Source organism: Heterodontus francisci, chromosome 42 (assembly GCF_036365525.1).
Source record: "Heterodontus francisci isolate sHetFra1 chromosome 42, sHetFra1.hap1, whole genome shotgun sequence".
Classification (NCBI taxonomy): domain Eukaryota; kingdom Metazoa; phylum Chordata; class Chondrichthyes; order Heterodontiformes; family Heterodontidae; genus Heterodontus; species Heterodontus francisci.
The window spans coordinates 18434198-18459533 of NC_090412.1; the positions used below are offsets into that span (position 1 = coordinate 18434198).

Sequence of the window (25336 nt, forward strand, 5' to 3'; positions counted from 1 at the left end):
CAGTGTGATGGAATACTCTCCTCTTGCTTGGATGGGCCCAGCTGCAACAACACTCAAGAAGCTCGACAGTATCCAGGACAAAACAGTCCACATGATCAATACCCCATCCATCACCTTAAACACCCATTCCTTCCAACACCGACTCATCTTGGCAGCAGTGTGTACCATCTACAAGCTGCATTGCAGCAACTTGCCAAGACTTCTTCGACAGCACCTTCCAAACCAGTGACCTCTACCACCTAGAAGAACAAGGGCAGCAGGAGCATGGGAACACCATCACCTCCAAATTCCACACCGTCACACACCATCCTGGCTTGGAAATATTTGGGCATTCCTTCATTGTTGCCAGGTCAAAATCCTGGAACTCCCTCCCTAACAGCACTTTGGGAGCACCTTCACCACACGGACTGCAACCGTTCAAGAAGGTAGTTCATCACCATCTTTTCAAGGGCCATTAGGAATGGACATTAAATGCTGGCCTCGTCAGCAACAACGAATCCCCAAGGATGAATAAAAAAAGTACTAGAAGCAACTACGTGGGTAAAGGAAGAGAAACAACTGAAGTTATATGAGGATTGTTGATATCGATTGCACTAGAGAAGCCAAGAAAGATCAGGAGAGACAGAGGTTTATGCATAGGCCATTGTCTGTGTGCTTTTATACCTGTGTATTTTCACATATCTCTCAGTAGCTTCCTTTCAATTCAAAAAGCCACTGGGCCAATCAAACATTAGACACCACCATCATGTAAAAGTGTTTATCAAAGCCTTTTTTGATCATACTGTTAAGGCAAGGTGAGGAGAGGGTCTCAGGCTCCCCTCTTGCCCCTTCCTCTTATTTGACCACATTCCTTTTAAACAGTGGTTGTGCTTACCACCTCTGTGAGTGTTTTACCTTTTTCCTTTACTGTGATGTGAAAGAACCAATCAGACAGGTTTTCTCATGTTTAAGGAAGAAAGAGGTACGTTTATTATACAGAACACTCTAACCAGATTTACATATACTAAAAATACACTACACATTCACGTGAGAATCACAACACACATATACACAATTACAGAAAGGAAAATAGATTTGGTGGTTGGATTAAAGTCCAGAATAAATGGAATTTAAATACAATCTGTAAAATGGATGATCCAGTAATCCTCACCTGAAGCTGTATTCTTGAAATTCTTGTTTGGTCAAAGTGTACTTTGGTTGGCTTGCTTTATTCAGAGTTTTCTTGAAGGCAGAATTGATAGTTGATTCTCTTCTCCTGATTGCTGGCTGTAGCTGTCTGTAGGCTTGGAGGGTCCCCCAGTTGCAGATGGTTTTTCCCTTGATTTTTTTTGGGGAGAGAGAAATGAGACAGAGATAGGGAGCAGCAGCATTCTTGGCTTCTGTACACTCGGTTACTGCCTGTCTGCTTGTCCCTGTGACAAAACTTGCAGTTTCTTCAGAGATGAACACACAGTCACATCGTTCTCTCACTCCTCTTTGTTTTTAATGAGGTCCAAAGTCTAAAACCCCAAATTTCTCATAGGCAGGGCTGGCAGTGTTTACCCCCTGGAGGGATGTTTCCATTTATGATTGCCTTGAGATAGTTTGGAAAGTCCCGCTAACGAGCATGATCTGGCTAATTGACTCAGTCAGCCGAAGTATTGTTCTGGCCGTGCTTCTTGTTAGACTTTTTGTCTCCAGTTCAATCTCCTGGTATTTCAGATGTAAATGGCAGTGGCCAACTTGGCTGCTAGTTTTTTTTTTAAAGTTACAGTAGGGTTTTTTCCCATTAAAAGTCTAATGTAAGTTTCCAACCGATGAAATTAATATTTCCCATTTGGCATATAGGGCTTTCCTGACAATAAACACATTGGTTCAACAAATGCACAGTGTATTATTGTGATGAACATGAGGCAGAAAAATGAAAATAAAATGGTAAAAAAGTACTTCTATATTTAAATTCTTTTACTCACACAATGGGGGAGCACTTCCAACAAAATATATTGATTCTTTTCCTGTAAATTTCACATGTTCTATTTCTTTGAATGTGCTGACAGTATTAAGATCCAGCAGAGTGGAAACTCCCCAGGTCCTGAGGGTCTAAAGATGTGGGTCATAACATTTTCTGGTACAGCTCTAGCCATGGGTGCCATATCATGTGCATTCAGTACATGAGATCTTCCAAAGTCACTGATGATCTTGCCGCACGAGGACATCTGCATCACATATATGTTTATAGCAACACAAATCCAACATGAAAATCCCAATATATAAAGGCACCAGCTTCTTTCTAAAAGATGCACTTGTACTGCATGTGTTTTGAGAGGAATTGGGAAAGTCCATCTTGGCCAGTGTGACTATAGTACAATGTTCAATGTTTCTCGCCATGACTTGCCAACTTGGACTGACACATCAGTCAGTAATTTCATCTGATACCAGGTCAACTCCCTATGTTACTCATATCTTTCCTACCTCGCTAACTGTGAAGACGTCAATAGCTAATAAACATCATCAGTGGTCCACTGTAATTCAATTTAATTGAGAAATTTAAGAGAAGGTGCAAGTCCCATAAGTGCCAAGGGTGATCAGCACCAATTAGCTTAAAAACCCAGGGACTCTGAGGAAGGAGTGAAGATTGAAGGGAGGAGAGGTTCCACAGTTTTAAGCCCATAGGAAAGAAAGAATGTGAGTGGGAGACTCAATGATGAGTCTTGATTTCAGCATTTAAGAGAATGCAGAGAGGAGGATAGAACCATATAAATTTAATGCAGAGAGGGAGGCCATTTGACCTATTGTGTCTGTGTCAGCTAAAAAATTGCTATCCTGTCTAATCCCACTTTCCAGCTGTTGGTAATGTAGCCTTGTAGGTTGCAGCACTTCTTGTGCATATCCTAGTACTTTTTAAATGCAATGAGGGTTTCTCCCTCTACCACTCTTTCAGGCAATATGTCTCAGACCCCCACCACTTTTTGGGTGGAAAAAAACTCTCCTCAACTTCTCTCTAATCGTTCTACAATTACTTTAAATCTATGCCCCCTGACCTCTCTGCTAAGGGAAATCCGTCCTTCCTATCCACTCTATCTAGGCCTTTCATACATCCCAATTAAATCTCCCCTCAGCATTCTCTGTTCCAAAAAAACAACCCCAGCCTATCCAATCTTGCCTCATCACTAAAATTCTCCATTCCTGGTAACATCCTCGTAAATTTCCTCTGTACCTTATCTAGTGCGATCACATCCTTTCTGTAATGCAGTCACCAGAACTACATGCAGTACTCTAGCTGCCATCTAACTATTTTCATACATGTAAGATAAATGTAAAGGACCTCTTCTTTGGAGTTTAGAAGAAAAAGAAGAAATTTCAGAGATTCAATAGCTGAAATAGTATTTACAAAATAAAGAAACAGAAGCAATGTTGCAATGGGCTGAGTGAAAGTAGTTGAATGCTGGAGGCAAGCGATGAATTGCCTGTCATGCAACAAGTTCTTTCTTATAATCCATCAGGTGTGTAAGACAGGCGCTGAAGGAATTATAGGTTTAAATTCCCAGCCACTCCCTATTCTGATCCTCAAACCATTGACTTCTGTCACTTATGACTCTCAGGACCCCTTCCAGAGTCCTGTCATGATGATCTGAATGAAATAAGATAGGCGATTAGGGTCTTTGTATGTCTCTCCCATTACTTCAGATAAATCACTGGTTTGCTCTGCAAGTACAGTAATAGGACATCTGCTACAATCTCTGTATAATGCACTTTAAAGGACTGCAGTGATGTTTGACAATGAATGGAATCAGTAACAACCAGTTGTGATGGAAACCACACATATTAATTTCATATAGAACATTATTTTTGAACAGTTACTGGACTTGAAATAACTTGTTTAAAAAGACCACAATAGTGGCTGAAAACATGGCTGCAGATTTGCATTCGAAAAGACAGCTGCATGAAGAAGACAATGGGAGTGCTCCCTGATTCAATTAGCCAGATGGGTTTTGTCAATAATGATGATCCAGAGACATTGAGGGTCATTGAGCCAGCATTCAAACCCCCCACCACGCCCCCTCCCCCGCCACTGAGAGTGTCTGGTAAGCTTGGTGGAATCCACAAATCTCACAGGTGAGGCTGCTCTAAACAAGGAGCTAGTCACATGACTAAACCTGCTGGCCAACCTGGGGTTTTTTGAATTTTGCCTGACAGAACAGTTTGGGAAGAGACTGCAACTGAACTTCAAGAAGAGAACATCTCTCTCTCTCTGGCAAAGTTCCAGGGACAGACAGAAGTAACTCAAGCCTCAAGGCAGAAGGCCTGCGAAACAAGTTTGAAAGTGTGCACTGGGCCCCAACGAGAACTGCAAGCCTTAACTTCAATCAAAGACCTTACATCTAATCCAAAAACAGTAACTAAATTCCATCTACTGCTTCAAACCTTTCCCCTTTAGTTCTTTCTCCTTTTCTGTCTCTGTTTGCGTGTGTTTATAACGTATGCATGCTAGCGTGATTGCGTTGCGTATTTTCAGTAGTTTTTACTGAAGTAGAGTTTTAAGGTTAATAAACTTACACCTTTCTTGATTAAATCCGAGAAAACCTGTCTGGTTGATTTCTTTGCAATTACAATCAGAGAGCAGTGAGCAAGGACTCACTGAGGGGAAGCTAAAAACATGGTGTTTTAAAAATTAAACCCAGTTACGGGCAAACCAGGAAAAGGCTGAGAGGGGAGACCTAGACCTTTGCCTCATCTGGTTGTAACACCATTAAATTCAGTATGCTAGCTGCTAGGTAAACATTTCCATATCATTCGCAGCAACCGGTCTAGAAAGGATTATTCTCTGGTATTACAGCTGACACTGTGAGAGATGAATTCACCTGTCAATGTACATTAAATCTGAACACGTCCAAATGCTGATCTTAATCTTAAAATTATGTCAAGTTTCAGGCTAAACTCGGGTGGATGTTGCTTGAAAGCAAGAAACCCTCAGATTCAAATACATGTCCGCAATGGAGGTAATTTGAAATGACAGTTGCCCCTTTGAAGCCAATGTACAGTTTGAGGAGCCATGTTTTGGAATTCAGCCATAAGCACTTGAGTTTGTACTTCACTGTGCTGTATATATACACAACATATTACAAAGTAGAGATATTCAGAGCAACAGACCATGCTGGTGCTTATGCTCCACGCCAGCCTCCACCTACCCTTCTTCATCTAACCCCATCAACACATCCTATTTCTTTCTCCTTCATGTGCTTCCCCTCGAATGCATCCTAGCTATTCCCCTCAACTATGCCTTGTGGTAGCAAATTCCACATTCTAACCACTCTCTGGGTAAAGAGGTTTCTCCTGAATTCCCTATTGGATTTATTAGTGACTACCTTATATTTATGACCCCTAATCCTAGTCTCACCCACAAGTGAAAACATCTTCATCTACTCTATCAAACCCTTTCATACTCTTAAAAATCTCGATCAGGTTCCCTCTCAGTCTTCTCTTGTCTAGAGAAAAGATCTTCAGCCTGCTCAATCTTTCCTTGGTAGGTATAACCACTCAGTTCTGGTATCATCATAGCAAATCTTTTTTTGCACCTTCTCCAGTGCCTCTGTATCCTTTTTGTAATATTATGACCAGAACTGTTCACAGTAGTCCGAGTGTGGCAATAGATATCCGGGAGGCTGTTTTGGAGGTTGAAAGAAATGTCAGATGCCTGGATGTGGCAAAACTACCCATTTGAAGGATTTCAACACATTTCAACTCCAAAATGAATTAAAATCTTCCAGAAAGTCAACTCCACTGCCCCCTCCCCCCAATGTCAAGCTGCCCTTATACCAATTGTCACACCAGTTGCTCCCTAACCCTTCAGCAGGGGGTTGCTCATGTGACAACTGCAGCTCAAACTTGTGTATGGAAAGGAGTTAGAAAACCTGTCCTGTCAACACTTTTTTTTCCTCAGCACCATTAGATTTGAAGAAACATTGGGCCCTTCATGCTACGCACTGCCCCTAAATGAGGCACCGTTATAGAAAAACAGACAACAAAGGCAGCTCTTTCTGGGTTCATCCATGCCAGTTGCCTCATCAATACCAAAGACTGCTCTGGCCTATTCTCTGGGCTGAGGTAGGCTGAGCCTTGCAGCTTCACCATACAGACCGAAAGTGTGAATTTTCCACTTGCTAGCCATTGTAAACCTTTACCAGCCAATGGAGAAAGAAAGGCCACAGCCAGAAATTAAAGCTGTGATGCATAACAGTATGTGATATTATTGGCTGTGCAGTGTGAAGGGTGCGGATTCTACATCAACAGGAGCTTCCTTTTCACATTATGAAACCTGAAACCCTCTTTACATTACGGAATGAGGTGAGCAGCAAATATATATATATTTTTTAATTCTTTCACTCTTCTTGTCAAAATCTCCTCTTCCCCATTACCATTCCTGAACCAAGTGACGCAGGTTCCTGTTCCTCCAGCCAATCTTGACTGGCTGCCAAAGTTGACAACATGCGAACCACACTCAACTCCCCCCTTCCTTTTCTCTGTTGTGTCCCATCATCTGACAGTAAAGCCGAGATTTGAAATGCAGCACCAGGGATAATACTCAACATGAATCCCTGCCTTTCACTCTTCAGAACATCCGTCACTAACTACAATGGGATTGGAGTATAAGAGTGAAGGAGTCCTACTGCAATTGAATAGGGCTTTGGTGAGACCACACCTGAAGTACTGTTTACAGTTTCAATCCCCTTACCTAAACTATACTTGTCTTCGAGGGAGTGTGACAAAAGTTCACTAGACTGATTCCTGGGATGATTGGCCGATCAGGAGAGATTGAGTAGATTAGGCCTATATTACCTCGAGTTTAGATGAATGAGAGGAGATCTTATTAAAACATATAATATTCTTAAGGGGCTTGACAGGGTCAATGCTGACAGGATGTTTCCACTGGCTGGGAAGCCTAGAGTTAGGGGTCACAGTCTCAGATTAAGAGGTCAGCTATTTAGGACTGAGAGGAGGAGAAATCTCTTCACTCAAAGGGTTGTAATTGGAATTCTCTATCTCAGAGAGTTGTGGATGCTCAGTCATTGTGTATATTCAAGACAGAGGTTGATAGATTTTTGAATACTAAGGAAATCAAGAGATCCGGGGATAGTGCGGGAAGGTATAGCTGAGGTAGAAGATCAGCCATGATCTTCTTGGATGCGAAGCAGACTGAAGGGCCGAATGGTCTACTCCTGCTCCTATTTATTAAGTTCTTCTTCCCAGTAGCCCAAGGTGGAAATAGATGCTCTTTTGTGCACTGGAAAGAAATTTGAGCGCCCTAACTTCTATTGAGGGTTCTATGGTCAAGGGTTGTTTTTGCAAATGGAAGGCTGTGACCAGTGGTGCACCACAGGGATCTGTGCTGGGACTCTTACTGTTTGCAGTGTACATTAATGATTTAGACGTGAATATAGGAAGTATGATCAGTAAGATTGCAGATGACATGAAAATTGGTGGTGTCGTAAATAGTGATGAGGAAAGACTTAGATTACAGGATGATATAGATGGGCTGGTAAGATGGGCGGAGCAGTGGCAAATGGAATTTAATCCTGAGAAGTGTGAGGTGATGCATTTTGGGAGGACAAACAAGGCAAGGGAATATACAATGGATGGTAGGACCCTAGGAAGTACAGAGGGTCAGAGGCACCTTGGTGTACTGGTCCATAGATCGCTGAAGGCAGCAGCACAGGTAGATAAGGTGGTTTGGAAGGCATATGGGATAATTGCCTTCATTAGCCGAGGCATAGAATATAAGAGCAGGGAGGTTATGATGGAGCTGTATAAAACGCTAGTTAGGCCACAGCTGGAGTAATGTGTACAGTTCTGGGCACCACACTATAGGAAGGATGTGATTGCACTGGAGAGGGTGCAGAGGAGATTCACCAGGATGTTGCCTGGCTGGAGCATTTCAGTTATGAAGAGAGACCGAAAAGGATAGGGTTGTTTTCCTTAGAGCAGAGAAGGCTGAGGGGGGACATGATTGAGGTCTACAAAATTATGAGGGGCATTGATAGGTTAGATAGGAAGAAACTTTTTCCATTAGAGGAGGGGTCAATAACCAGGGGGAATAGATTAAAGGTAAGGGGCAGAAGGTTTAAAGGGGAGTTGAAGAAAAAAAATTTCACCCAGAGGGTGGTTGAAATCTGGAACACACTGCCTGAAGAGGTGGTAGAGGCAGGAACCCTCACAACATTTAAGAAGTATTTAGATAAGCAGTTGAAACGCCATAGCATACAAAGCTATGGGCCAAGTGCTGGAAAATGGGATTAGAATAGTTAGTTGCTCGATGGCTGGCACAGACACGATGGGCCGAAGGGCCTGTTTCTGTGCTGTATAACTCTATGACTGTATGATGTGTTGGGAACATGTTCGCTTGTGACAACCGTGTGGGATTGCAACTTTAAGGGGAGAAGATGGAAAGAGAAACTTATTTAGTGGATTAATATGAACAAAAAGGGGTAAAAGGGGCGGCACAGTGGTTAGCACCGCAGCCTCACAGCTCCATCGACACGTGTTCGGTTCTGGGTACTGCCGGTGCGGAGTTTGCAAGTTCTCCCTGTGACCGCGTGGGTTTCCGCCGGGTGCTCCGGTTTCCTCCCACAGCCAAAGACTTGCAGGTTGGTAGGTAAACTGGCCATTGCAAATTGCCCCTAGTGTAGGTAGGTGGGTGGGGATGTGGTAGGGAATATGGGATTAATGTAGGATTAGCATAAATGGGTGGTTGTTGGTCAGCACAGACTCGGTGGGCCAAAGGGCCTGTTTCAGTGCTGTATCTCTCTATGACTCTATGAAAAGGTAAGCCCAGTGTCCTAGAGAGAAGAGAATGACAAGTGTGAAGGGCTTGTATCTGTGAGCAGTTCTGATTTTGAAACTTATATCCCAAATCATCAAACTTGCCTATTTTCACCTTTGTAGCATTGCCTCCTCTGTCCTTGTCAAACCCATGTTTCCCCTGAAACTCTCATCTATACCTTTGTCAACTCCAGCCTTGACTTCTTTGATGCTTTTCTCGATAGCTTTCCGAGTCACACTCGAGACAATCCACAATGCATCCAAAAGCCCGCCATCTGCATTTTACTGCATGGCAAGTCTGGGTTACCTATAAACACTGTCGTCTTTGACCTCAAATGGCCCTTACCAATACATTAGCTTCAAAATGCTCGCATAAAGTCCTTTCATGGTCTTGCCCCACTGCACACCTGTGATCTTTTCCAACCCTACCGATCAGGTTGCAGAACCTGCTCTTAACTGGCCTACTGTATGTCCTCCTTCCCTCTGCTCGATCATCAAAGCCTTTAGCCATCAGCATTTCCTAACTCCAAGTGCCCCTTCAATATCTCACTCTTTAACATGCTTTCAACACTTTCTCTCCCTCCAGCTCAGTGCCCCTATCCCCTCCCCTTTTGTGAGACTGAAAACAAACCATGCAATCCTGTTGAACTTGGAGGGGCAGACTGGTAGAAAAGATTTCCTGTTTTCCACTAGAATTGTGGATCATGGAATTAGTGCCATAGAAACAAGGACACAGATAACATCTAGCTTGTAAAATCCCGTAGTTGTCACAATAATGTTTAGATCTTAGCAAAACCCCACAATTTGCTCCCATTTTCTTCCCTTTCATTATGGAGGGATTAACATCTAAAATCGTTTAGATTGATGTTTTCTTTACTGTTCAACATGTGCCCTCTCCACTACTTCCAGTTTATCAACTTCATCCACCTTAATATTGAGAGGAATAAAATGCCAAATTTTAGCCTTCAGGCTAATTTATTTATTAAAACTTGAATCAATGTGGGAGGTGGAGGAAAAGTAGCTCAAAATAATTTTTGGCTTTAATAAGCTCACCTTCAACAGTAAATAATATGGAAAAGACAGACTTGCATTTGTATAGCACCTTAGACAATGTCCCAAAGCCCTTCACAACCAATGAAGTACTTTTGAAGTGTAGTCACTGTTAAAATTAAGGAAACGTGTCAGTCAATGTGCACACAGCAAGCTCCCACAGACAACAATGAGATATTGACCAGGTGATCTGTTTTAGTGATGTTGCTGGAAGGATAAATATTGGGCAGGACAGAAGGGAGAACTCCTTTGCTGTTCTTTAAAAATAGTCACAGAGCCAGATTTTCAAAGCCCGCGAAGTGCAGTTTGAAGATCACGCTCACAGAGGTTGGCACTGGGACCTGCCATCTACAGAACGAGACATCATTTTTAAAGGGATGCTAGCAGCGAGGGAAAGAAGGGTTGTATGCTTCTATTCAATTGCATGTTGAGCTCATCAACAAGGTTGTCAGTAGCAGGGAGCAATCTTTAAAGGCTGGGAATGGGAAAAAGCCATGGGGGGCTGGGAACACGACAGGGTTGTGAAGACATCAGCAGTGCGGAGACAACAGCAGTGCGGAGGGCCATGAGGGCGACGGGAAGGGCTGATTAAATTAATTCAGAGGCAGCAAATAAAACTCACCTTCTTCAGATGTGTCTCAGTATGGATATTGCTGCTGCCGGAAGAGTTTAATGTTACAATGGAGAGTGGCAGGAAACCAGAGAAGCGCATGAGCCCACTGCTATCACAGGGGCAGCTGTGGTTGGTAGGGGAAGCCCTGGTGAACATACAAAGCCCAGTTGAGGGAGTTCAGATGGGAACAGGCTACTCTGACATTGGACAGAGCAGACACGGTGAGCTGCAGCACATGCAACCTCCTGGACAGCAGGAGGCCGGAGGAGCACAGCGGGGGGCTGCAAGAGGACAAGGGAAATCCCTTGCTTGAAGAGGTGCCTACTGACCCCTCTATGGAAGCCCCAGACAGAGGCACAGAAATGATACAACCAATGCCACTGCTCAGCAGGCCAACCATTGAGCAGGCCATTAGGATTGTGAAGACTCGATTCTGGTGCCTGGATCGGTTGGATAGCACCCTTCAATATCCTCCTGCAAGGGTCTTAGTCACTGTGATAGTCTGCTGCACTCTCCATAACATGACCCTCCAACAGAGGTGTGGACCTTGAAGATAGTGATGCCCTGGAAGGAGACAGCTCACTGGGGGAGGGGCAGGAGGTAAGGAGGGAGGAGGAAAAGCAGGGGGGTGGTGAGGAAAAGGGGGCAGAGGGGGCTAGCACTGAACAATTGCCCCTGCTGCACGACAAGGGCCCTCCTCCTGCCACTTTTCTCTCCCTCATGGCCTTCAACATTAGATCCAGTTGGCATCGATGAAGCGAGGGTCTCCAGCTCACTAGTGACATTGCAGTACCTTCTGGCGCTGTGGAATGTAGATCACTCCCTCAGGACAAGCAGCAACCTCAGTGATGGCTGCCGTGGGAGACCACATGAGCCCCGCACTTGAACTGACCCACTGCCATTATTAATCCCACAGGCTCTAAAAGGACAGGAAACCCGTCACCATACCAGTTAAGACTTGCCCACTTGAAAATTGCAAGCTGAATCAGCTTCCCAGAGGTAGCAGGTTTCAGACTGAAAACCAGACCAGGCTTCTGTTTCCCAACTCCATATAAAAATCCAACCCAGAGTCATAAATGCGCAGAAGGAGGCCATTCGGCCAATTGAGCCCATGCCAGCTCTCCGCAGAACAATCCAATTCTTCCCATTCCCCAGCTCTATCCCTGTAGGCCTGTTAGTTTATTTCCCTCAAGTGGCCATTCAATTTCCTCTTGAAATCATTCATCATCTCTGCTTCCATCACCCTCGTAGGCAGCGATTTCCAGGTCATTACCACTTGCTGCATAAAAAATGTTCTTCCTCACACTGCCCTGCATTTTTTGCCCAAAATTTTTAATCTGGTCCCCTAGTCCTTGTATCATCAGCTAAGGGGAACAGCTTTTCTTTGTCTGCCTTATCTAAACCTTACCTAAACATAATCTTGTACACCGCTATCAGATCTCCCCTCAATCACCTTTGTTCCAAGGAGAACAACCCCAGCCTCTCCAACCTAACCTTGTAGCTAAAATCCCTCAACCCTGGAACCATTCTGGTAAATCTCTGCTGCACCCTCATGTCATGGGATCTTTCACATCCACCCGAGAGGGCAGATAGGGCTTTGGTTGAACATCTCATCTGAAAGACAGCACCTCTGACAGTGCTACATTGAAGTGTCAGTCTGAATTATGTGCTCAAGTCTCTGGAGGGGAGCTTGAACCCACAACCTTCTGACTTTATTATCTGGCATATACATATACGGGGTTCAGTGTAAGCATTGAGGAATAGCCTATTGCCTATTTTTTTTCATGTAATACCAAGTAGAATGACTGATTATTAGTCCAGTCAAATAGGTTGTGGCATCTATTTAAGCTTCCAGCATAACCAATGCAAACTGATTCCTAGTTCAAGGGAGAGGTAGACATAGCTGCCCTTTACTAAAGACGGCAGATCCAAAAACATGGTGATTGGTCAAAAGTTTGACAAAGTCACCTCAAGATATGTAACATTTTTAGTCCCTTCAACAACACTTGATTTAATTCACCACTTGCTCTGGTTCAGAAATGCAACTGCAGCCCTTAAAGGCCAACCCTGAAACTCTATAATGTGATGAGTTTTTTTTAAAAACACAGCTTGTAGAGCTTTCCACTGAGCTGCATAAATTTCAATCCATATCAGTATGTAACTAACACTGAAACTGACAATGCCTCGACTACTTGAGTAAAGAAGTTGACCAAACACCATGGAACACACTGATACACACTTTAAGAGCATCCCAGGGGGGCTTGTAGCTTCAAACCTCAATACCCATTTGGTACTGTCCTTTTTTGGAATTTCTATAGATACTAGTATCTCTAATAATGTGACACCCACCATTCCCTGGTGTGCAGCAAGGTTAGACTCAAACCAAAGAAGCTACGTCACTCCAAGCAGAAGGTCTGCCCGCGCATCAACACTAGCAGAATTTCTTATCCACAGCTGTTACATAAGTTTCTAAATTCACTTGAAAAAGCCCTTCAAAACACTCCTACAGGGGATGCAGAGACTAAGTGGGCCCACATCAGAGATGCCATCTATGACTCAGCAATGACCACCTATGGCAAACGTGTGAAGCAGAACGCAAATTGGTTTCAATCTCACTTTGAAGAGCTGGAACCTGTCATAGCCGCTAAGCGCATTGCACTGTTGAACTACAAGAAAGCCCCCAGCGAGTTAACATCTGTAGCACTTAAAGCAGCCAGAAGCGCTGCACAAAGAACAGCCAGGCGCTGCGCAAATGACTACTGGCAACACCTATGCAGTCGTATTCAGCTGGCCTCCGACACCGGAAACATTAGAGGAATGTATGATGACATTAAGAGAGCCTTTTGGCCAACCATCAGGAAGATCGCCCTCATCAAGTCTAAATCAGAGGACACAATCACAGACCAACACAAGCAAATGGACCAATGGGTGGAGCACTACCCAGAACTGTACTCCAGGGAAAATGTTGTCACTGGGACCGCCCTCACTGCAGCCCAGTCTCTGCCTGTCATGGATGAGCTGGACGAACAGCCAACAAAAACGGAACTCAGTGATGCCATTGATTCTCTAGCCAGCGGAAAAGCCCCTGGGAAGGACGGCATTACCCCTGAAATAATCAAGAGTGCCAAGCCTGCTATACTTTCAACACTCTACAAACTGCTTTGCCTGTGCTGGGATGAGGGAGCAGTACCTCAGGACATGCATGATGCCAATATCATCACCCTCTATAAAAATAAGGGTGACCGCGGTGACTGCAACAACTACTGTGGAATCTCCCTGCTCAGCATAGTGGGGAAAGTCTTTGCTCGAGTTGCTTTAAACAAGCTGCAGAAGCTGGCTGAGTGTGTCTACCCGGAGACACAGTGTGGCTTTTGAGCAGAGAGTCCACCATTGACATGCTGTTCTCCCTTCGCCAGCTACAGGAGAAATGCCGAGAACAACAGATGCCCCTCTACGTTGCTTTCATTGATCTCACCAAAGCCTTTGACCTCGTCAGCAGATGTAGTCTCTTCAGACTACTAGCAAAGATTGGATGTCCACCAAAGCTACTAAGTATCATCACCTCATTCCATGACAAAATGAAAGGTACAATTCAACATAGTGGCGCCTCATCAGACCCCTTTCCTATCCTGAGTGGTGTGAAACAGGGCTGTGTTCTCGCACCCACACTTTTTGGGATTTTCTTCTCCCTGCTGCTTTCACATGCGTTCAAATCCTCTGAAGAAGGAATTTTCCTCCACACAAGATCAGGGGGCAGGTTGTTCAACCTTGTCCGTCTAAGAGCGAAGTCCAAAGTACGGAAAGTCCTCATCAGAGAACTCCTCTTTGCTGACGATGCTGCATTAACATCTCACACTGAAGAGTGTCTGCAGAGACTCATCGACAAGATTGCGGCTGCCTGCAACGAATTTGGCCTAAACATCAGCCTCAAGAAAACGAACATCATGGGACAGGATGTCAGAAATGCTCCATGCATCAATATTGGCGACCACGCTCTGGAAGTGGTTGTAAGAGTTCACCTACCTAGGCTCAACTATCACCAGTAACCTGTCTCTCGATGCAGAAATCAACAAGCGCATGGGAAAGGCTTCCATTGCTATGTCCAGACTGGCCAAGAGAGTGTGGGAAAATGGTGCACTGACACGGAACACAAAAGTCCGAGTGTATTAAGCCTGTGTCCTCAGTACCTTGCTCTACGGCAGCGAGGCCTGGACAACCTAAGTCAGCCAAGAGTGACATCTCAATTCATTCCATCTTCGCTGCCTCCGGAGAATACTTGGCATCAGGTGGCAGGACCGTGTCTCCAACACAGAAGTCCTCGAGGCGGCCAACATCCCCAGCATATACACCCTACTGAGCCAACGGCGCCTGAGATGGCTTGGCCATGTGAGCTGCATGGAAGATGGCAGGTTCCCCAAGGACACATTGTACAGCGAGCTCATCACTGGTATCAGACCCACCGGCCGTCCATGTCTCCGCTTTAAAGATGTCTGCAAACGCGACCTGAAGTCCTGTGACATTGATCACAAGAAGTGCGAGTCAGTTGCCAGTGATCGCCAGAGCTGGCGGACAGCCATAAAGGCAGGGCGAAAGTGTGGCGTGTCGAAGAGACTTAGCAGTTGGCAGGATAAAAAGACAGAAGCACAAAGCGAGAGCCAACTGTGTAACAGCCCCGGCAACCAATTTTATCTGCAGCGCCTGTGGAAGAGCCTGTCACTCTAGAATTGGACTTTATAGCCACTCCAGGCGCTGCTCCACAAACCACTGACCACCTCCAGGCGCTTACCCATTGTCTCCCGAGACAAGGGAGCCAAAGAAGAAGAATAAATGTTTTATCATATTACATGTCAACAGGAAGCATTGGAGGTTGGATATACAGATGAATTATACACATGTATTTAAAGCCATCGATATACATCAATCTCAAATGCCCCTTTCAGCACCCATCTCCAAGTAGCTTGTGCTTTATCCTAAGACTATCTTCTTGTTTCTTCAACTTGTCACTCATTGCTCGAACAATGAATGATTCAAGCCATTATTCCACATCTTTTGTTTATTACTGCCGGTATCAAAGGAGATACAGTTTCCAGTTTGCAATTCACCCAGCTCCTTTCCTCTGAGGTTACTTAGATGACACTGAAGTTTTCTCTGTTGTAGTATTAATTTAGGATGCATGTCACAGTTGTTGTGATTGAGTATTCGGCTCTGGGATTGTTGGTGTGTTGGGGAAGAGGGAATGATATGGCAATGTAACCACATATGGCTTCGTGTTGATTTATTAGTGATCATTTTATTGGCATGGCGTCTGACTTCATTTGTTTCCCAACCATTTCTCTCTTTACTGTAAGAAGAATATCATAGAGTCATACAGCACTGAAACAGGCCCTTTGACCCACTGAGTCTGTGCCGCCCAACAACCACCCATTTACACCAATCCTACGTTAATCCCATATTCCCTATCACTTCCCCGCCATTCTCCTACCACCTACCTGCACGAGGGGCAATTTATAATGGCCAATTTACCTATCAACCTGCAAGTCTTTGGCTGTGGAAGGAAACTGGAGCACCCGGCAAAAACCCACGCGGTCACAGAGAGAACTTGAAAACTCCACACGGGCAGTACCCAGAACTGAACCCGGGTCGCTGGAGCTGTGAGGCTGCGGTGCTAACCACTGCGCCACTGTGCTGCCCAGTGTAATGCCCATAGGGGCCAGCGAGGAAGCATCTGAAGGATGAAGAGATTGTAGTGGAAGGGTGGTAACTCGCAACAAGATATTAAAGACAAATATCCTCTCCTGCTCCTCCCCCCCCCCCCCCGCCAAAAACAATCAGAAAGTCAATTTAGTGGGTTGAAGCTTTTAACACCCAACCTGTCAGTAGAACGAATCTTGTTCTGCAATGCACAGATAATGCTGAAGGATATCCTTCCATTGCATTTCTAGGAGTTCAGAACATGAAGAATTACCATTAATGCACATGTGTTATATGCCACAAGGTTAACCTACACTGGTATTTTGCTGGTTTTTTTTAAAGAAAGGAAAGAAAGATTGAAATGCCCTTACACAGACACAGTGCGGTTTTGAAGCACTTTGTCCAGGCTGAAGTTAATAAGGATTCCCCACGTCTTGATATTAGTCAATAATTTGGGCACACCACCGAGATATCTTCCAAACAATACCTTTGAGATGTCTTCTTGATCTGTACAAACTCATAAAGTGCACTTCGCTATATTAACCATCACCTATCATAGGAAAGTCTGCTGTTTAAGGTAGTGAGTACTGTGTACAAGATCCTTAGATGAATCTACAAACACAACAGTACCATCTTCAAATAGGAGTGCTTCAATTCTTTCAGAAATGTCTACAACAGGCGCTCTCACACTACGCCTTACGATGTCAGTCAACACCTTGAAAGCATTAAATTGGATGGTTACCACAGGAAAATCCTTCCTGCATTCTTCTTTCAAGAGGGATATTCTCCGTGAATCTTCCATCTACCTTTACGTAAGTCTTGGTGCTGAATTATACATCCCAGATAAAATTCAAGATTGCCTACATATTCCACAGCTTCACCACTCTTCACAAGAGCTGCACAAGGCACTAGGCCCAAAGTCTTATGAAAACAATGAGCCTTACAACATTCTGCAATCTCATATAAAGTCGTAATCTGCCTTATGCATTCCTAAGAACATAAAATGGAAGGAGTGAGCCATTCGGCCCCTTGAGCCTGCTCCACCATTCAATAAGATCATGGCTGATCTGATCATGGCCTTAACTTAATTCGTGCCAGCTCTCCATAACCCCCAACTCCCCTGAGATTCTTCTCAAAGAGAAACCCAGTCTCTCACAGCCAACACAAAAAAACACTAAGAGCTGCTGGAATCAGCAAAATTCTTGATTATTTTTTCCAGTTTCATTAGCATTTCATCTCCTTATGGATAAAAATTTGTAACTGTGCTTTGAATGATGAGAATATGTGCCTCAAACTCCTCAGCTTCAGAGACAGCCCCAGACAAGTCAGCAGTTCCTGGCGCTGATCTCCAAGACCATTGCTGTTCATCACCTCTGACCTAAACCAGCTTTTTTATGAATTAGGCATGAATACTTTCCACACATGTCACTTACCAATAGCTCAGTGATACAGTGGGGCGGAGGTGAGAGCAGCCTATGTTAGTTGAGGGCTTCTATCTATGCAGCACACTCTACTAGAATTTCCAACATCCCTGTAGATCAATTCTTACCATTGTCTGTTGGGTCAGATGCTAATTCATTCTAATGCACTCACAAGATGCGAAGGATACCCTTCATGGGTTTGTTGGAGAGCTGATTTTAAAGTTGGCTCGCTGGAAATGCCTAAAACGCAAACAGACAATAAAGGTTTCACCTTTCAGATAGTCAATTTTTTGATTCTTTTTGTATATCCTGATGTGACAACATTGGTTAGTAAATTTTCTAACAAATTTTTTTATCAGCAGTTCGGCCAACATCTGGTCATGATCCTACCCTCTGCCCCTTCTTTATCCTACCCCTGTCTGGTTTTGGCCATGGAAGAAGGTGTTCGCCCTGATCTCAGCAGGTGCTTGGGCACTGTCTAGCTCCAAAGGGAGATACATTTTGTGTCTATATGTGCGCGCTCATGTGTGTCCAATTGTGTGTGTAATTTGTGTGCTTATATGTATGTGAGTGTATATATACTCCGTTCAGGTGGAGCAGCAGCAGTGGTTATGTCTATTCAATCTGTACTTACCTGAATAAATCTCAATCCCATTGCTGGCTGGATTTTCACCCAGCTCTTTTTAACACTATATGATGAAAAAAGGAATATATAGAGAGACAACATGGACTGAAAATGGCCTGAATGTAAACTTTCAATTGTTTTGAACCTTCTTGATTTTCACAGAGACTAGATGTTAAAAAGCTGCTCAAATGTGTTTGAGATAAAAGCTTTATTTGCCCAGGAGGCAAATTGAAAAAACAGACCAGGCTGTTGAGTGGGCAAGATGTCAAAATCCTAATAGTTGGCCCAACGTACATGTCCCAAAAATAAAAAGGTGCATAGAGAAAAAGTCCTTTTCACGTTACTGTTTTGTATGATAGAGACATGTGCATCACTTCGACAATTAGAATCCAAGAAGACGCATCACATGGTAAACATGGGTGTTATGGGAATTAGGTTTTTTTTGTATATACGGCATTTAAAATTAGGTCAGAAAGGAAATGAAATTTTCAAACTTCTTAAACCTTGCAACCACAAAAAGGCTGAGAAAAGGGTTATTCAGCACTGCAGATTGTTCCCACGCCTGGTTTTCGCACAGTAGCTTGAGTTTGGTGCCATTTAAAGAATTTCTCGCTTAGGTTTTAATGAAATTACATAGGATATACAGCACAGAAACAGGCCATTCAGCCCAACCAGTCCATGCCAGCATTCATGCTCCACTCGAGCCTCCTCCCATCTTTTCTCTTCTAAATTTATCTTTGTAACCCTCCACTCCCTTCTCCCCCATATGCTTATCTAGCTTGCCCTTAAATACTTTTCCCTTCAGCCACTTCCTGTGGTTCCACATGGTCACCACTCCTTGGGTGAATAACTTTCTTCTGAATTCCCTACTGGATTTCTTGCTGACTATCTTATATTGATGGCCTCAAGTTATGCTCTTCCCCACAAGTGGAAACATTTTCTCTGTATCCGCTGTATCAAAACTTTGTGTAACCAGTAAGGTGACGAATATTAAGATCACCCAAGCCATTTTTCGCTTCATCTGAGGATCCAAAATGGACCGGGTCCGGAGGGACACGATGTTCAAACCTCTGGAAAAGGGCAGGAAAAATGTACCCAATGTTGCCCTCCTCCTGATGACCAACTTCGTGTGTGGCTGCATCAAGCTGTGTGTAGACCTCCAGTACGCAAACTCCAAGTGTCACTACGTGCTGAGGTTCTATCGGTCCCCGGTATTGCGAAGAATGGGCCTGGTCACATTGCCGCGGAATGCTCCATCCAGCTGGACCGTGCCGTACCACTATCCTTCGTGGAAAAGTTTCTGCGGAAGAACACCTTTGACCACCAATCCATCAGGCAGTGGTCTACACAGAATGTCCTCAACCCCCTACGGGAAAAGGAGATGGTGGATCCGGTCGGATGGTTCCCCGAGCAGACTGCCAAAGTCATTTGGCAGAATGCCTCATCACCAGTACTTTCAAACAAGCACCAAGATGTAGCTTGGCTGGTGGTGAGAAGAGCCCTCCCAGTCAGATCCTTCCTGCACGCCCGGAGTCTCACCCCCTCTGCACAATGCCCTCGAGGTGGCTGTGGGTGGGGAAGAGACGGTTGCCCACCTCCTCCTGGAATGTGTCTTTGGAAAGCAGGTGTGGAAAGAGATGCAGTGGTTTTTGTCGAGGTTGATCCCAAGCAGCTCTGTAACACAGGAGTTTGTGCTCTACGGGCTGGTCCCAGGGACGCACACCGAGACAAACATCAACTGCTGCTGGAGGACTATCAATTCGATGAAAGACGCTCTTTGGTCTGCCCGAAACTTGCTGGTCGTCCAGCGCAAAGAGTTGTCCACGACCGAATGTTGCAGACTGGCGCATTCCAAGGTCCAGGACTACGTGCTGAGGGATGCACTAAAGCTTGGGGCAGCCGCAGCAAAGGCTCAATGGGGAAAGACCACTGTGTAAGGTCCCCCCACCAAGCTGAACTGAGGGGCTGGATCCATGGGAAACCCCTCGAACTGTATCTGTTTGCTGTAAAATGTACATGGCATGAAAAATGAAATGGAAGGGTTGTAAGGCAACTCACTCCTGTATTGAAGGAAACTGATCTCCTTTGCACTCTATGTATTGTCGACTTGGTTCTGTTTGGAACTGTTTTGTAATTTTTTTTTTTACAGATTTTTATGAATAAAGTATATTTTGGAAAACAAAATGCAAAACTCACTTCCCACCCACTGCCACCCCCACCCCCAAATAATACAGACATGATTTTTTTGTTACAAGTTGGCAGGAGGGAACATTTACTTGAAGGGTAAGGATGCTGCAGTTATCCACTGGACTCATTTTCCTTTAGAAATGAATGAATAAAATTGCATTTATGATGCCCCAAAGTGCTTCACAGTCAACTTCTGAAATGTAGCCACAATTGTAGGAAAATGCGGCTGTGAATTTGCACACAGAAAGGTCACACAAGCAGTAGTGATAAATGGCAAGGTCATCTACTGTTCTTTGAATAGTGCTGTTTTATATCCACACGAGAGGACAGATGGGAAACAAGCACGGATAATACTCAGCAGGTCTGGCAGCATCAGTGGAGAGAGAAACAGAATTAACATTTCAAGTCAATGACCTGCTGTCAGAACTGATGGGGCAGATGGGGTTTGGTTTAAAATTACATCCTGAAGACGAACATATCAGCAAATGCATTATGACGTTAACCTGGCAACTACACATAAGTGACTCAGTCTCAGGTAAGCCCTACTCAAGAGTGATCTCAATGTCAAATAAGAGTAAAATGAATCTTTATTGTGTCAGGAAAATTTAAAAAAAATTAATTTTAAATTTGTCATCTTTTTAAATCTCCTGAAACAATTCACAACCTGCAGGAATGAGATTGCATGCTAATAATTGTGCACTTTCTGGGCGAGAGGCTAATTGGCAGTCATTAACAATTATTAAATCATTAAAGGGGTACTTACACTAATAATTACTAGATTCAACTTTGTGGCATGTTTAATGGGCAATTGATCTGCAAATGCAAAAAAGTCATAAAAACCACGGCAGTGGAGGATTTAAATGTGACCTGCCATTTTCATGAAGCTAATGGGGGAGTAGCATAAATCTTACAGCGAGTCGTGGCGATTTACAATTCACGGGGTATCTCTTCCTCGCCATAAGTTGCCGGCTCATTTGCGCTTTAATGTCAATGTGTGTCGTTCAGACCTCTTTATCGTTTCAGTAAAATCCAGGCCATGATGTTGCAGGCCAAGTCAGGAATTTAAAGAGAAATGACAAATTATGTACTTAAAAGATTAGCTGTTGTATAGAATTGACTCGCAAGTACAGCTGAACGGAAACATCATCTTGCCTTGAGAAACCTAAACTTGATGGGACACTATCTTCTCCTTAGGGAATCATCAGACAGGTTCAAATCTTTTAAACATTGACACAGTGTTAACACATTACCAATTTGTATCTTTGCTTATCCCTGCTTAAACCCAATGTAATGTGCTGTGTAGTCACAGAGCCCACCTGAAGCATATTGTCGATGCTTAAACTCTGCTGAAACATTAGGGGACACGACATTATTCAGCTTTTGCTGAGGATGTTATCTGAAGCCCAGGTATAATTCCAGGTGTGAATGAATGATTATGACCTTGCGGCATTAATCACAAAAAGAGGACAATCTTGGCGCTTTGGCAATGAAGGAATGGTGATATTTGTCCAAGTCAGGATGGTGTATGACTTGGAGGGAAACTTGGAGTTGGCAGTGTTCTCATGCACCTGCTGCCCTTGTCCTTCTTGGCAGTGGAGGTCGCAGGAATAGGAAGCGCAGTGGAAGAAACCTTGGTGAGTTGCTGCAGTGCATCCCGAGAATAGGAGATGCTGCAGCCACAGTGTGCTGGTGGTGGATGGAGCGGAGGCCTAAATTGCTGGTTGGGCTGCTGATCAAGCAGACTTCTTTGTTGTGAATGGTGTTGAGCTTTATGTGCATTCTTGCAGCTGCAACCATCCAGGCAAGTGGAGAGTATTCCCTCACACTCCTGACTTGTGCCATGTAGGTGGTGGTGAGCCTCTCACCACAGAATCCCCAGCATTAACCTGCTCTAATAGTTACAGCATTTATATGGCCGATCCAGTTGCGTTCTGGCCAATTACACATGTGCCTTAGATAGGATGCAGAGAAAAGAAACAAGAACGATCCCAAGTGTTGTGGGACAGCCTTAAGAGGACCACCTTAAGAAACTGTAAGTGAAGATCACCAGAGGAAGTGATATTGGTGTCAAACATGACCAGGGAGTTGTGGGTGTAGCCTGACAGAATAAGAGGTATGTTGGTGTGGCTATTGCAGTAGCTATCTCTAAATTAAGTGATAATAAAAAACGGTTTCTTTGGATATTACTTAGAGTCCTGTGAATCTTACAATAGTTCACATACTAAAGGAACAAGTAATATTACACCAAGTATAAAGGGGAGGAGCTATAAGGAAAGATTAGAAAAGCGTAAACTCTATAATACAGAAAGGAGAAGGTTAAGAAGTACATAAAATATTAAATGGCATCAGAAACATCAAAGCAGAATGTTACTTTAAAATAAATCAGGCCACTAGAGTCAGAGGTGAGCTTCAAATGATGGGCAATACTTTCAAAACTGACATGGGGAAACGAAACATCTTTATTCAAAGGATATGAATGTTTGGAACAATCTGTCAATCCTGATAGTGGGATGATAGATGTGCAATTGGATGCTGGGCTGGGTGAACGTTAATGGGCCAAATGGATATTTATCAAGCGATCTTTCTTCTGCTCTAATACTGGTGCCTGTTCAGAGCTCAGCATTTCCCCAGCCTTCTGTAGAACAACAACTGTCCAGTAGGTGTCAGGGCTTTCTTTGTACAGAATGTAACACAAGGCCACACTATTGATGTAAATGCACAACATCCCCATTTAACTAGAATTTACTTTAGGTTTGTTAGCAGCATAATGTTTCCTGAATTTAACATGTAATATCCTTGCTCTGCAGCAAAGATTCAATACCAAACGAACACTGTTTAAAGAGGATGGAAGAGTCTGTGATGGGCAGGATTAATTTTAACTATACACTGGTGTGCAGACACAGTGTAGGTCAATAAACCAACAGGGTTGCTTCTACTGTTTTGGTATACAAACCAACAGAGGTTAATGTTTATTAAAGTTTCCCCACCACATGGGCAGAGCAACATTTCCACAAACATATACCACTGGTGCGAGGTATTATGAATTACATTGGGTAAAATCAGTCAGGTGTTGTAGAAATGATGTTTACTGTCTGACCAGAGCCTACATCCTCTTTTGTTTCATAAAAAGCTCTTTATTCTCTATCTAAAAACTCAGACATGAAAGGTGCAGAGAGGTCGACAATAGAATGTGTCCTTTAAAATCTTGCAAAATAAAATTAGCAAATACATTTGAGCGAGTTTGAGATCGGCACTATCAGGAACCTGGAAGCTCTTGTGTTCGACCTCCCTTCTTTCTCGTAGAGTTTCCTGCTCTCAGGTGGAGTGACAGCAGAATCACTCTGACTGCCCTACCCAAGCTGGGAAAGGAAAACCAACAAAGATCTTTGCTGCAGTGATCCCTATTGATAATGTGTATGTGCAGACAAAGAGGAATTGGAACAGTTGCTCTTGTTGCTATATCTGGTGGTGTCATAAGCAGGCTCCTTTTCAATGTACCTATTGCGAAGCTAATGCATAACAATCAGAGTAATTCATCCATCACTCACTGTCCAGACTCTCACATGAAAAGATGATGACTTGTGCACAATATTGCTGGACAGTCTTGTTTTCCATTGGAATCCACCTTTGCATAAGAATCCAACTCTGTTTCCAGGTCCACAACCTGGCAGCAGATGAGGGAGGAGTGAAGCAGAGGGTGGGATCAGAGGTTGCATTTGGCAATGTGGGACTGGGTTTTCAAAGCTCACTGGGGTGGGAATGTCTCCGAGTGCAATTTGAATATCACGTTCTCAAAGGTTGGCACCGGCTCTCACTGCTTCCGGAACACAATGCCATTTTTAAAGTGCAACCAGCAGGGAGGGTGCCCGCCTCCAATTAATTGCCTCTAGAGCTCGTAAAGAGCTCATTAACAGGCTTGTCAATTTCAGGGAACAATTTCAAACGCTGGGAACGGGGAAAATGCCATGGGGGGAATGTGGCAGGGTTGCGAAGAGGTGAACAGTGTGGAGGGCTATGAGAAGGGCTCATTCAATTAAAGCCGAGGCAGCAAATAAAGCTCAGCTGCTTCAGATGAGCCTCAGTGTGGCGACTGCTGCAGTTTGAAAAGTTGAATTTTTTTTACTGGTGAGCGACAGGAAACCGGAGAGGGACGTGAAGCCGCTGGTATCACAGGGGCAGCTGGGGTTGGCAGAGGAAGGGCTGGTGAATGTACAAAGCCCAGCTGAGGGAGTTCAGAAGGGAACAGGCTACTCTGATATTGGATGGAGCAGCCAGAATGAGCTGCACCAGGGGCAAGCTCCGAGACAGTAGGAGGCCAGAGGAGCACAGCGGGATGTGGGTGGCGGGGGGAGCTGCAGTGGGAGGAAGGCGCTACCCAAGACATCAGCTGCACAGCCCAAGAGTCAACTATCTGCAAACGACGGACCATCAGTGCGGTAGGAGGCTGCATCTATCCAGGCAGATGGTCTCGGTCCTGTATGCTCCAATCCACAATGACCTGTGTTGTGTTTCCTTAACCTCTGTGTTAATGACTACTACACACAAGGCACTAACCACTCAAGATCCTATCAGTAACACAGTAATGTGAATTCTTTATTCAAGGATGGTTCTGCATGTACACTCAGATCTTCACTGTACAGAGACTTCCTTCAAACTGACCTCATAATGGTGTGTTACATCACAGCTTTTACACTGCTGTGCATTATAACATGACCACACCTCTTTAAAGTGTACCACCAACAACCTGAGGCCTCACGGCCCACATTGCAGTCCCCTACCTGCAGCCATCAAGGTCTCAGGTGCCCTGAACTTCTATGCAACCAGATTGTTCCAGGAATCAGCTATAGACCTGGTGGCATCTCGCAGTCAGCATCTCATCAGGCAGGTCACGGATGCCCTTTTCAGACGGGCAGGGGCTACACCCACTTTGACACAGATGGGCCTGCGGAGACA

General features: G+C 44.3%; 1 protein-coding gene and 1 long non-coding RNA gene across 2 annotated transcripts in view; one reads left to right on the forward strand and one right to left on the reverse strand.

The window, feature by feature from the left end:
* The window catches only part of LOC137355492 (rho GTPase-activating protein 22-like), a 330838-nt gene that overhangs the window by 100736 nt on the left and 204766 nt on the right, over positions 1 to 25336 (forward strand). The window lies entirely within an intron of this gene.
* The window catches only part of LOC137355493 (uncharacterized), an 80556-nt gene that overhangs the window by 50138 nt on the left and 5082 nt on the right, over positions 1 to 25336 (reverse strand). Inside the window, exon 2 of the long non-coding RNA XR_010970933.1 lies at positions 17700 to 17811. This is a non-coding gene — a long non-coding RNA (uncharacterized lncRNA). The remainder of the gene's footprint in view (positions 1 to 17699; positions 17812 to 25336) is intronic.